Genomic DNA, 9,695 nt, shown 5'->3' with positions numbered 1-9,695 from the left:
TTAAAATAAAACATTTTGACTCAGCAATCTGGGCTTGCTGTTTCCCTATTTTTTCATTATTTTCTGTTTTTCTTTCTCTTTTACACAAGCAAAAGTACAGTGATGTGTGTGGTGGATGGACTGGAAACTGGGAAAAAGGAAAGGGAAAACTGGGAAATGTGAATAAAATTCAAAAGTTTATAAAGTATAGCTGGCTTGAACCTGACCAAGTGTCACATACTCTCCTTTAAGTCTCACAACCCCGAAGAGTTACCACCACAGATCTCTGGCCTTAGGCAATATTCCCTGAGTCATGCTAAAACTGGTAGGGATTGGACACCTTTAGGAGTCTGAGCCTCAAGATTTAGCCTAACAAGAAAATCCCTGTGGGCAGCAAATTGCATCTTCTCTCCAGCTAAAACCCCAGTGTGTGAAACATCCTTGTCTTTGGGGCTCATCCTCAAGGCAGAGGGTTGCTGTGACAGGTAAAGGGAACATGAAGGTCCTTCCTGGAGATACAAAGATATACATCAGTCTTAGCTGATCAAGGAGGAAATGGAGAGGATGGAAGTGAAAGTGGGCAGCATTTTCATCTGTCATATTAAACACCAAAACAGCACCGGGAGCCAATACCTGAACCCAGGGCTTCACAACCCATGCAGGAGCCTTTGGCACAAAAGCTGCAGGAACTCTTCAGCTTGCTGTCCCAGTGAATCCTCAGTTATTGGACACCAGTGTAAGGGGTGCAAGTCAACTTCTACACTGTGTTCTGAAATTGGCATTTTGTTGTGGTTTAACCCCAGCCAGCAGCTCAGCCCCCCACAGCCATGCACTCATTCTCCCCATCCCCTCAGCAGCACAGGGAAGAGAATGAGAAGAGTAGAAGTGAGAAATAATGACAGTTTAATAGATGAAGAAAAAGCTGCACACACAAGCAGAACAATATAAGGAATTTGTTCCCCACTTCCTATGGGCAGGCAAGTGTTCAGCCATCCCCAGAAGAGAGCATGTAATGGTGACTTGGAAATGTTTTCCTAAACATCAGTCTGAACATCCCAGGCAGCCTCTGTGGCTCCAAGTGCCCAACTTTGACAAATATTACAGAGGTATAATAATCCCCTCCGTGGCAAGTAACTGTGGACCAGGGCCAGGAGGATCAGCTGGGACAAGGGTAAGGGCAAGTCAGATATCAGACTATCAGTCAAAGTAGCTGGAAACTGGTTCCCTGGGCTACCAATACAGACGTATCTTCCATGCTCTCAGAAAGAGACCTGTGTATCCCAGACACTTTTTAAAAAGCCATATTTTTTTCTGGTGATGGGAAGAGCACCCTGACAGAGAGCTCTTAATGATGGTGCTTGAACCAGGGCATCCTCCCAAAGCTGCTTCTGGTCTCAGAGTCCTAAAGACTGATACCCCATTGGGTCATTGCTGGACCTCTCTACACAGCCCTTCATGTCATGGAGCAAATAACGGATGGTGGGCATCATCTCCACACCTCCATCAAGCTGATTACTGGTGTGTATTCTGCTGCTGGGAAACACAGAAAGGAATTAAACCCATCACTTCCCGAAATGTTAAGGGGGTGGTTTAGATATTGACAATAAAGTCTAGTTTTCATGGCCCTTGTTAACCTAAGCAGTGCTTGATCTAGTTCCTCCGTGAAGTATCAGGTGGGGAGAGACTTCTATGTAGAAGATCAAAGAATGCAGAGGATTGTGAGGAGGAAGGCTCAAACCTCCCCTCTAATCTCTCTCTGGTGCAGCAAACAAGGAGGTGAGTTCAGCTGGGTACCAGTTTGGCAGCTGCTGTTCTGGTGCTGGACCATCTCACAAAGCGGTCAGGTATTGTTTGCAAAGATGGCATAAATTAAATTCCATGGAAAAAAAATTAAACTGTATCTCTGGTGCCAGCAGCTCCTCTTATCATTTTATAGCCTGTTCACATTCCCTGGCAGATAATCACCATGACTAACATTTATCTGACACCACCAATTTTGCCACCAAAATCTGTTTTCTGACTTTAGCTGACTATTCACAGACATGACAGCTCCCCCTACGATAGCATAAATGCTAACAAAGCTCTCCTAGAAAATATATCAGTTTTGTGGACACTACAAAATCAAAATAAGATGTAATGAATGCCCCAGAGAGCTGGATGGGGGGGCTGAGTGCTTGTTATTTCTGTCTTAGGGGTGGTTTCCTTCATCTGATTTGTTTATTCTCCTGTTTTCTGTTCTATCTTCAGATGCAGGGAGGCTATGTGCAGTTAGATGGCCACGCTGGAGAATGAGCTGCCTGCCATACTCTTCATGCCAACTTGACTTCTGGGCTTCCTTTGTGATTTTCTGTATTTCCAAGAGGTCTGTAAGGTGGGAAGATCTGGTACAAGGGTTTGGCAATGCAGCGAAGGGCTCTGGGAGTTCCATCAGGGTTCACGTGAACCTGTCAAAATTGAAAAAGGGCAGGTTTATCTTTTAGCAGCAATTTGGGCAGTTCACCATGGGGCTCTGTGTGATGCTGGTTACAGACAGTGGTGGAAGCTGGGGTTGAGACAGGGAAAAAGGAATGACCATGACAGATGTGCACAGGTCTGCCTGTGGCTCATTAGCAGATTTCTAATCTAACAAGATTCTGCTGCCCTGATCAATTCCCTCTGAAACTGACCCAAGTTTCCATAGATCTCCACTCAAGTCATGTGCATTATAAACCCCCAGTTTGTCCTCTGGGACACAGACTGGGCAGGATCTCAAGGTGCCCTTGATGGATAGATACGGGAACATTTTATCCACAATGATTTTTTTAAGCACCTGATAGTTGTCCTTCTCAAGAAAGAAATTATTCAAGTGAATCTGCCCACCCCTTCTAAAATTCTCTTAACAGCCCTTCTACCCTCTTTCTCCTTCTGATTCTTCCTTGATGAAGCCCATACCATCCCATGAACCAAAATCATGCTTCTAAGGAAAACCACCTTTAAATAGTGCATATGGGCCATGTGTTAACTCTTCAGTGGTCCACACCTAGTGGTCCCCACCTGAAGATCAGAGATGAAGGCTCCATACTGCAGAGATGGCTCAAAGTTGGTATCTTGCACAAAAAAATATCACCAGATGTACTCAAAACAGATATACATAACTACTTCTGGGAAAAATTGAGTGCATAGTGTTTGTATTTCCATACCTTCATGTCTGGCTATTTGTGAGGGTGACAGGCTCAGAACTGGCTTGAGTCATTGGCAAAAGTGCCCACCCTATCTGTGTCTGAGGATGTAGTCTGAATCCTCTCATCCCTCAGAGTTTTCCAGTGGAGGATTTTTTTTTTCTATTCTTCCTTCCTGTGATGCCACAAGAAGACTGAATTTTGTCAATATTGGTGAGTCTCCCCATCCAAGCTGAATGATGGCTCCATATTACCTTTCAGATCCTTTTTATAAGTCCCTTTCATAGGTCCACAAGAAATAATTAAAAGTTGTTTGGAAGACAATGCCTTTACTCACTTTCATTTTCCTGAGCACCCAGTCATATGAACAAGGCTTACTACATTGGCAACTATTTATTGTAGTGTCTGTACATTCTTGGCATGAGGCTAATTATGGATATTTAGATATATTAGTAGACTTTCTAAACCTAAAAATGGGAGTAGGAGGGATTAGATGACTTGGAGATTTTTGGAGAGAGGTGCTCTGTGTTTTTTCCCTTTCCAGCTTTGGTCCCAGTCCAATTTAAACCTGCAATGAGCAAAAGTAGTTACTGGATGGCAGTGTCACCCTCAAAAAGGAGAGTGGTGACCTCTGAATTTCTAAAAACAATTTTCAGGACATTTTGGGTAACTGCCTGCACTGGTTTGACACTTGTAGCTCCAATGGATGTTGGGACAAGTTGGCAGGTGCCCTGAGTTCTTCAGATCTGGTTGAGATTAGTTTGATTAGGTTGATAATGGGGCCCTTTTCATGGTCAGCAGGAAAACAAGGTCAGCAGCATCACTGAAATAGGGCAGGGAAGTTACTCTGGAGCTGCCTGTTTCTCCCCATGAATAAGAGATTAGGGGTGAAATCATGTAGGGTCCTCTTTGACAGCCACAATCAATGGCTTCTGAGTATTTGTTTGGTTGTCAGTGTCTGTATTTGGCAATCTGGTGGGCAGGGTCTTGTGGTCCTTATCGAGGTTCTTGCTGAGCTGGATGATGGCTGTGGCGATGGCTGTGCCCATTCAGGCTGGCACAGCCAGGCTCCTCTTTCGGCTCCACATAGAGGGGACGATGAGAAACCCTTGCACAGCTCACCCAAGGGAGGGTGGGAAGCAAAGAAACCCTCCATCCTCCAGCTGGGAACCCCTGAGAGCGTAGGAAGGAAGGCGAGAGCGTCAACACACGAAAAGGGCAAGGCTTGAATCTGGTGATGGAGGCCCAAGCCATGGAGGATGGTGCTGCCAGACCCCACCTTGCATGGACCCTGCAGCCCCCATCACGTCTGGCGGTCCGGACACGCTAAGCAGGAGCAGCACGTTCCCACCGCCAGGCGCGCCGAGATATGACAGCGTGCCAAAGGATCTTTAGGAGCTGAAGGGGGGGAATATCCTGGCATAGAATTTAAAATGTGCTCTAACCTTTTCTGCAAACTGAAAGCAAGAAAAATGCTCATAAAACTAGTCTTTGTGCACAGAAAGAAGTCTGTTTTTATACTGTTGCTAAGTTCCTTATTGTTTTCTGGCTGTTTTTTGTGTTTCTGTGGCAGCCTTTTCTGTGGGCCTCTTTCAGTGACTTAGCTATATTGGCCTGCAGATAATTAGATCAGTGCTATCATTTTCACTGTCCTTTTTCCTCTGGAGCTATTTGCATGATAATGGCAGTTTGTGCGACTCTCTCCCTCCGTCTCCCTCTCTCTTTTAACCAGACACCATTTCTAAACATGAAATAATTCAGGGAACAATCTGTGAGTGGCTCTGTTAAGAAAAGACTGAAAACATCTGGTTAAGAAAACATTTCTGGTGACCGAAAATGCAATATTTATGTCAGCTATAGCTTTAAAAAAGAGGTCTTTTCTTAATAGCATTTTTAGTCTATATATATATTTTAGTCTATGTATAGTATTGGCTGTATGCAAAGCTCCTAAACACAGTATGCTCCCACTCTGGCTATATATGTCTTTGTTATATGTTTTTCTAGACTTATAGGCAAATAAAATATTAGAATCTAAACTCCTAATGAACCCTACAACAGGTACCATTTAAAAGGCAGCGGTGCCCCACAAACTGGTTCTGACCCCTCTTTCTGTGAGCAAAGTCTTTCGTCCTGCAAGATATGCCCAAAGCTAAGCAGGAGAGCAAAACCATTGAAACCCAGAGCTTGACCTGGGTGACTGGCACTGGTGTTGTGGTGATTTAGAGTCTGGGGCTTCCCATGGGAGAACATATCATGGCCAAGGGTGGGCCAAGGAAGCTCTTTGTGCAGGAACAGTCTCCTGCCATGCCCAGGTCCTGCAGAACAGTGGCCATCTCAGCCTCCAGGCTGTGCTGCACCACTGAGAACATTATCTTTGCTGTAAGAAAGGGGTCTTGGGACCAATTCCCGTTCCCCATGAGATTAAACTCCCTGCAGACATACCTCGGCAAGGGAGAAAAACAAATAGGGGAAAAAGTAGAGTTAATAAAATTGGTCCTGGTATCTGAAGACCATTAAATTAATTTGGGATTTTGATTTCCCTGTGGCAGCTCAGACAAGGAACATCTGTTGTTCTACACCTGATAATTTTTCACATGGATCTTCATGTCACCCTGGCCAAAACGTATTCCTGGTCTAGCTTCAGATCTTGGAGAGCCCCTCAGAGCAGCCCAGTGCTGCAGTGGATGGGTGGCAATGCTGGGAATAGAAAATCATATTTGCCTGTTGAGTTAAGCTTATTAAAAATGATTTGAAATTTCCTAATAGGCAAAAGTGGACACAGTTTTGATAGCTTTCTAAATTAAAAATAAAACCATTAAAATTGCCACAGTTGTTTTTCTTTTTATGAGAAAAAGATTCTTGTAAAGAAATGGTGTTTAACCAGTTTTCATTTATTTGAATTAATTAACTAATTATTTTTATTTAAATACTGGAACATGTTGCTGAACAGTATTTTTACAGATGAACTTGCACTGCAAATATAACAATTGTAACACACCAGAAAAACCCTGTGGGTAAATATCTGTGAGGAGTGGGCTCTCTTGTTGTCTGCCATGGGGTCACACAGAATCACAGAATGGTTTGGGTTGGAAGGGACTTTAAAAGTCTAATTCCAAACCCCTACCATGGGCAGGGACACCTTCCACTAGAGCAGATTCCTCAGAGCCTCATACAGTCTGGCTTAGGACACTTCCAGGGTTGGGACATCCACAGCCTCTCTGGGCAATCTATTCCAGAGCCTCACCACCCTCACAGTAAAGAATTTATTTCTTACATCTAACCTAAACCTATCTTCTTTCAGTCTAAAGCCATTCCCTCTTGTCTTGTCATGCCATGCACTTGTGAAAAGCCCTTCGCTGTCTCTCTCATCGCCTCTGGAAGGTGCTGGAAGGTGCTTGAAGATTTCCCCAGAGCCTTTTCCTCTCCAGGCTGATCCATCAGCTGAGCTGCACCATGTTTGTCTGAGAGACATAAAGAAGGAGGAAAAGTTATGATAACACTGCTGTGATCAGAGGTACCTGAAAATCACATTCAAGTCAAAGAGAAGTCACCTCCCAGTGAGCATAGCTGAAGCATTTGAGAGCTGCCCAGAGTGGCAGAGAGTGCTGATCCCAGGCCACGGAAGAGCTGGAAGGACAAGCAGAATTCAGCTCATAGCTACATGGAGCAAAGATGCCACAAATCATATGAAGATTTTGACTTGGATTATTCACACACAAAGGGCAGGGACAGGGACTGGCTTACCAGAGTCATGAGAAGTGCTGGTGCCCAGCAATTGTGAACGTTAGATCCATTGGCCAGAGTTATTCATCTGTTAATGAAATTCAGTGGAAATGGCTTCGCTGGGAATGGGACCAGGTCCTTACTTCACAGCATAAATCGTGAAAGAGAAGGCTTCTTTCTGAAACAGTGTTGCCAAACTGTGTGTGACCATGATCACAGCCCAGACAGCACCTGGCCCTCTTGTGCTCTCCCCTGTGCTGTGGATGGTGCGTGGCCAGACCTCTGAGGGACACCGAGCACCTGTGGTACCAGTGGCCATTCTGAGATACATGAAGGCTCTTTTGCAGCATTTTTAAATCCTCACTCTTTGCATCAGGTGAGGTTTGAGGAGCTCTTGTCTTCCCCAAAGCCACGCAGCCCCTCCTCAAAGCCATGTAGCACCTCCTCAAAGCCTGTCAGGGACCAGGAGATCAAACAAGCTGCTTCCTGCCAAGCAAAAAAAAAAAAAACATTACAGGGAAGACAGTCTGCAGCAAACAAGACAGTGCTTGACATTACTTGCTGTCTGATAGCATTTCACATTTCTTCCAAGCAGGAACCTTCACTCCTAGAGAAATAAAGGAAGGAATTCAATCCTAACCCCTGCATATTTACCTTCAGAACTGTCTCTGAGTGAAGATAAAACCCTGAAAATTTCAAGGAATACACAAGAACTGAGGACAAAAAAAAAAAGAAAAAAAATCTCAATAGTATCGAAAATCGTTTATTTTCTAATTAATTTCATGTATTTGTAAATGTTTCCTCATAGAGTATTTCTACCAGTAGCCATGTGCCGGATTATAAGCACGAATAATTAATGAAAAAAATTACAATTTCAACCCCCAAAACTCTTTCCTGAAGTTGCCAGTGGTGTTTTTTGCACAGCTCTTGCAGTGGTGAGTCACCAGCACAAGAGGTGGCTTATCAGCTTATTAAATGCACTATTTTTTTGACAGACAAGTTCATGATTTTACAATTCTTGTAGGATTTTGATCTACTCCAGGTAATTTATAATCAAACTTTAAATAATTATAGACAATTTAGGTGGAAGACTGGCATATTTCAGCTAATTTCAGCATTCTTCTTGAATGCTCCATGTTTTCAGAGTATGAAAAATATTAAGACCACTGAAGGTAGCTTCAGTGAAGAGCTCAAAGCCTGCTGCCATCACCTTATATATTGTATACAAGATCTGAACAAAAATCACAACAGTATGAAGAAGATCAGTTTCTTCAATCAGGAAGTTTACATAAGGAAAAAATAGCTACAAAGTGAAATGTGAAAGCAACACCAAGTTTTTTAAGCTGGTGCTGAGGTTTCTTTTCAGAGGAGCTGCCCCAGGAATTAGATTTGGACATAGTCCCTTACCCATTGCATACTTCTTCTGATCTTCTTGTCCTTAAGCTTCCAATCTACCTTCACACAGATAGATTCTCTTCACAATATTTCATGTATAAAGTACAGAACACAGGTGAGGAACAGGATTTAAAACTGTCCAGATGAAGGAGGGTGAGATGGCTGTCATGGAAGAGCTGATTCACTGCTCCAGGTTTACATTGGAGTAACCTCACTGAAATAAGGAATTTCAGTCCTCCAAAACTAAGAGCTGGGTCAGGCTCAGCTGAATTATGGACTTCTGCATTCATTCAGAAGATTAAATGGAGTCTCCCATGTGTGCCTGTTTTTCCGCTGAGTCCTGCACACCTCACATGGGCAAAACAATCACTGCATTACGAGCAACATGATGGCAGAACTGGACACTGAAGGACTGGACTGCATAGCACCGCAGAATTTCAGAAAATACTGGCAAACCGGAAATAAAGGATCTCCCTCATGACTTTATGAACTCAGCTCCAGTGGAAACCTTGCCTATATAAATTTGATGGGTTGAGGGATCTACATGCAAATATTAAATTCATGTTAAGGGGACTAAATTTGGCTTAAGCGGAATATTTCCTTTCATGTCTCCTGATTTCATTGAGTAGTTTATTGCAATTCTTTCTTTATTAGTAGGAAAGCAAATCAGTATGTTTTAAAATTGTTCCCACTGTTGTGAGTATAAACTTCCTGAAGATTTTAGCCTGTTTGCAAGAGATTGAGTAAAATAAAGATTTTTTTTTTTTTAGGTCAACATTTTCTTCTGGCAGACTGAGCCTGAAGTGCACTTTATTTCCCTTTAATTTAACAGCTCCAGCAGCTTTTCCAGTTAAATCGACTGTTCATTATTGAGCCCATTTATGAAGGGCTGTGCAGTGCAGTTTAATGAATCCCTGGCACAAAGCTCCCTTTCAGTGTAGGGAAAGAATAGCAGCCTATTTAGGTCCTGTAGGGCTGTATGTCAAAGGCTGCCTATAATACTTGTCAGGGAAGGGCAGAAATTCCCACTGATATAAGAATGTGCAAGAAATCAACTTTCACAACCAACTCGCCGATTAAGACGCGATCAGGAAATGAGTCTGTAGGTTGGGAGTGGTGACACCTGTTTGGGCAGCCAGATTTTCCCATAACTCGATAACCATATGGGCCATACAACCAGGAAGAGAAAAAAAAAAGCCCCCCCTCCCCTGTCGCAGAGATTTTTTTATTTCATGCTGCCTTCTTGATGCCACCATGAAAGGAAAATGGGTGTTGTGAATTGTGAGAGCTGGGCTCAGTGCTGGATTTGGTTTTCCTTCCCTAGGAGAAGGTTTTGCTAGTGATCATAAAATCATGGAACAATTTGGGGGTTGGAAGGGACTGCAAAGACGACCTGGTTCCAACCTCCCTGCAGTGAGCGGGGACATCTTCATCTTGCTC

Source organism: Anomalospiza imberbis, chromosome 2, assembly GCF_031753505.1.
Source record: "Anomalospiza imberbis isolate Cuckoo-Finch-1a 21T00152 chromosome 2, ASM3175350v1, whole genome shotgun sequence".
Taxonomy (NCBI): Eukaryota; Metazoa; Chordata; class Aves; order Passeriformes; family Viduidae; genus Anomalospiza; species Anomalospiza imberbis.
The sequence above is the reverse complement of the archived record's forward strand: the minus strand, read 5'-3'. Positions refer to the sequence as shown.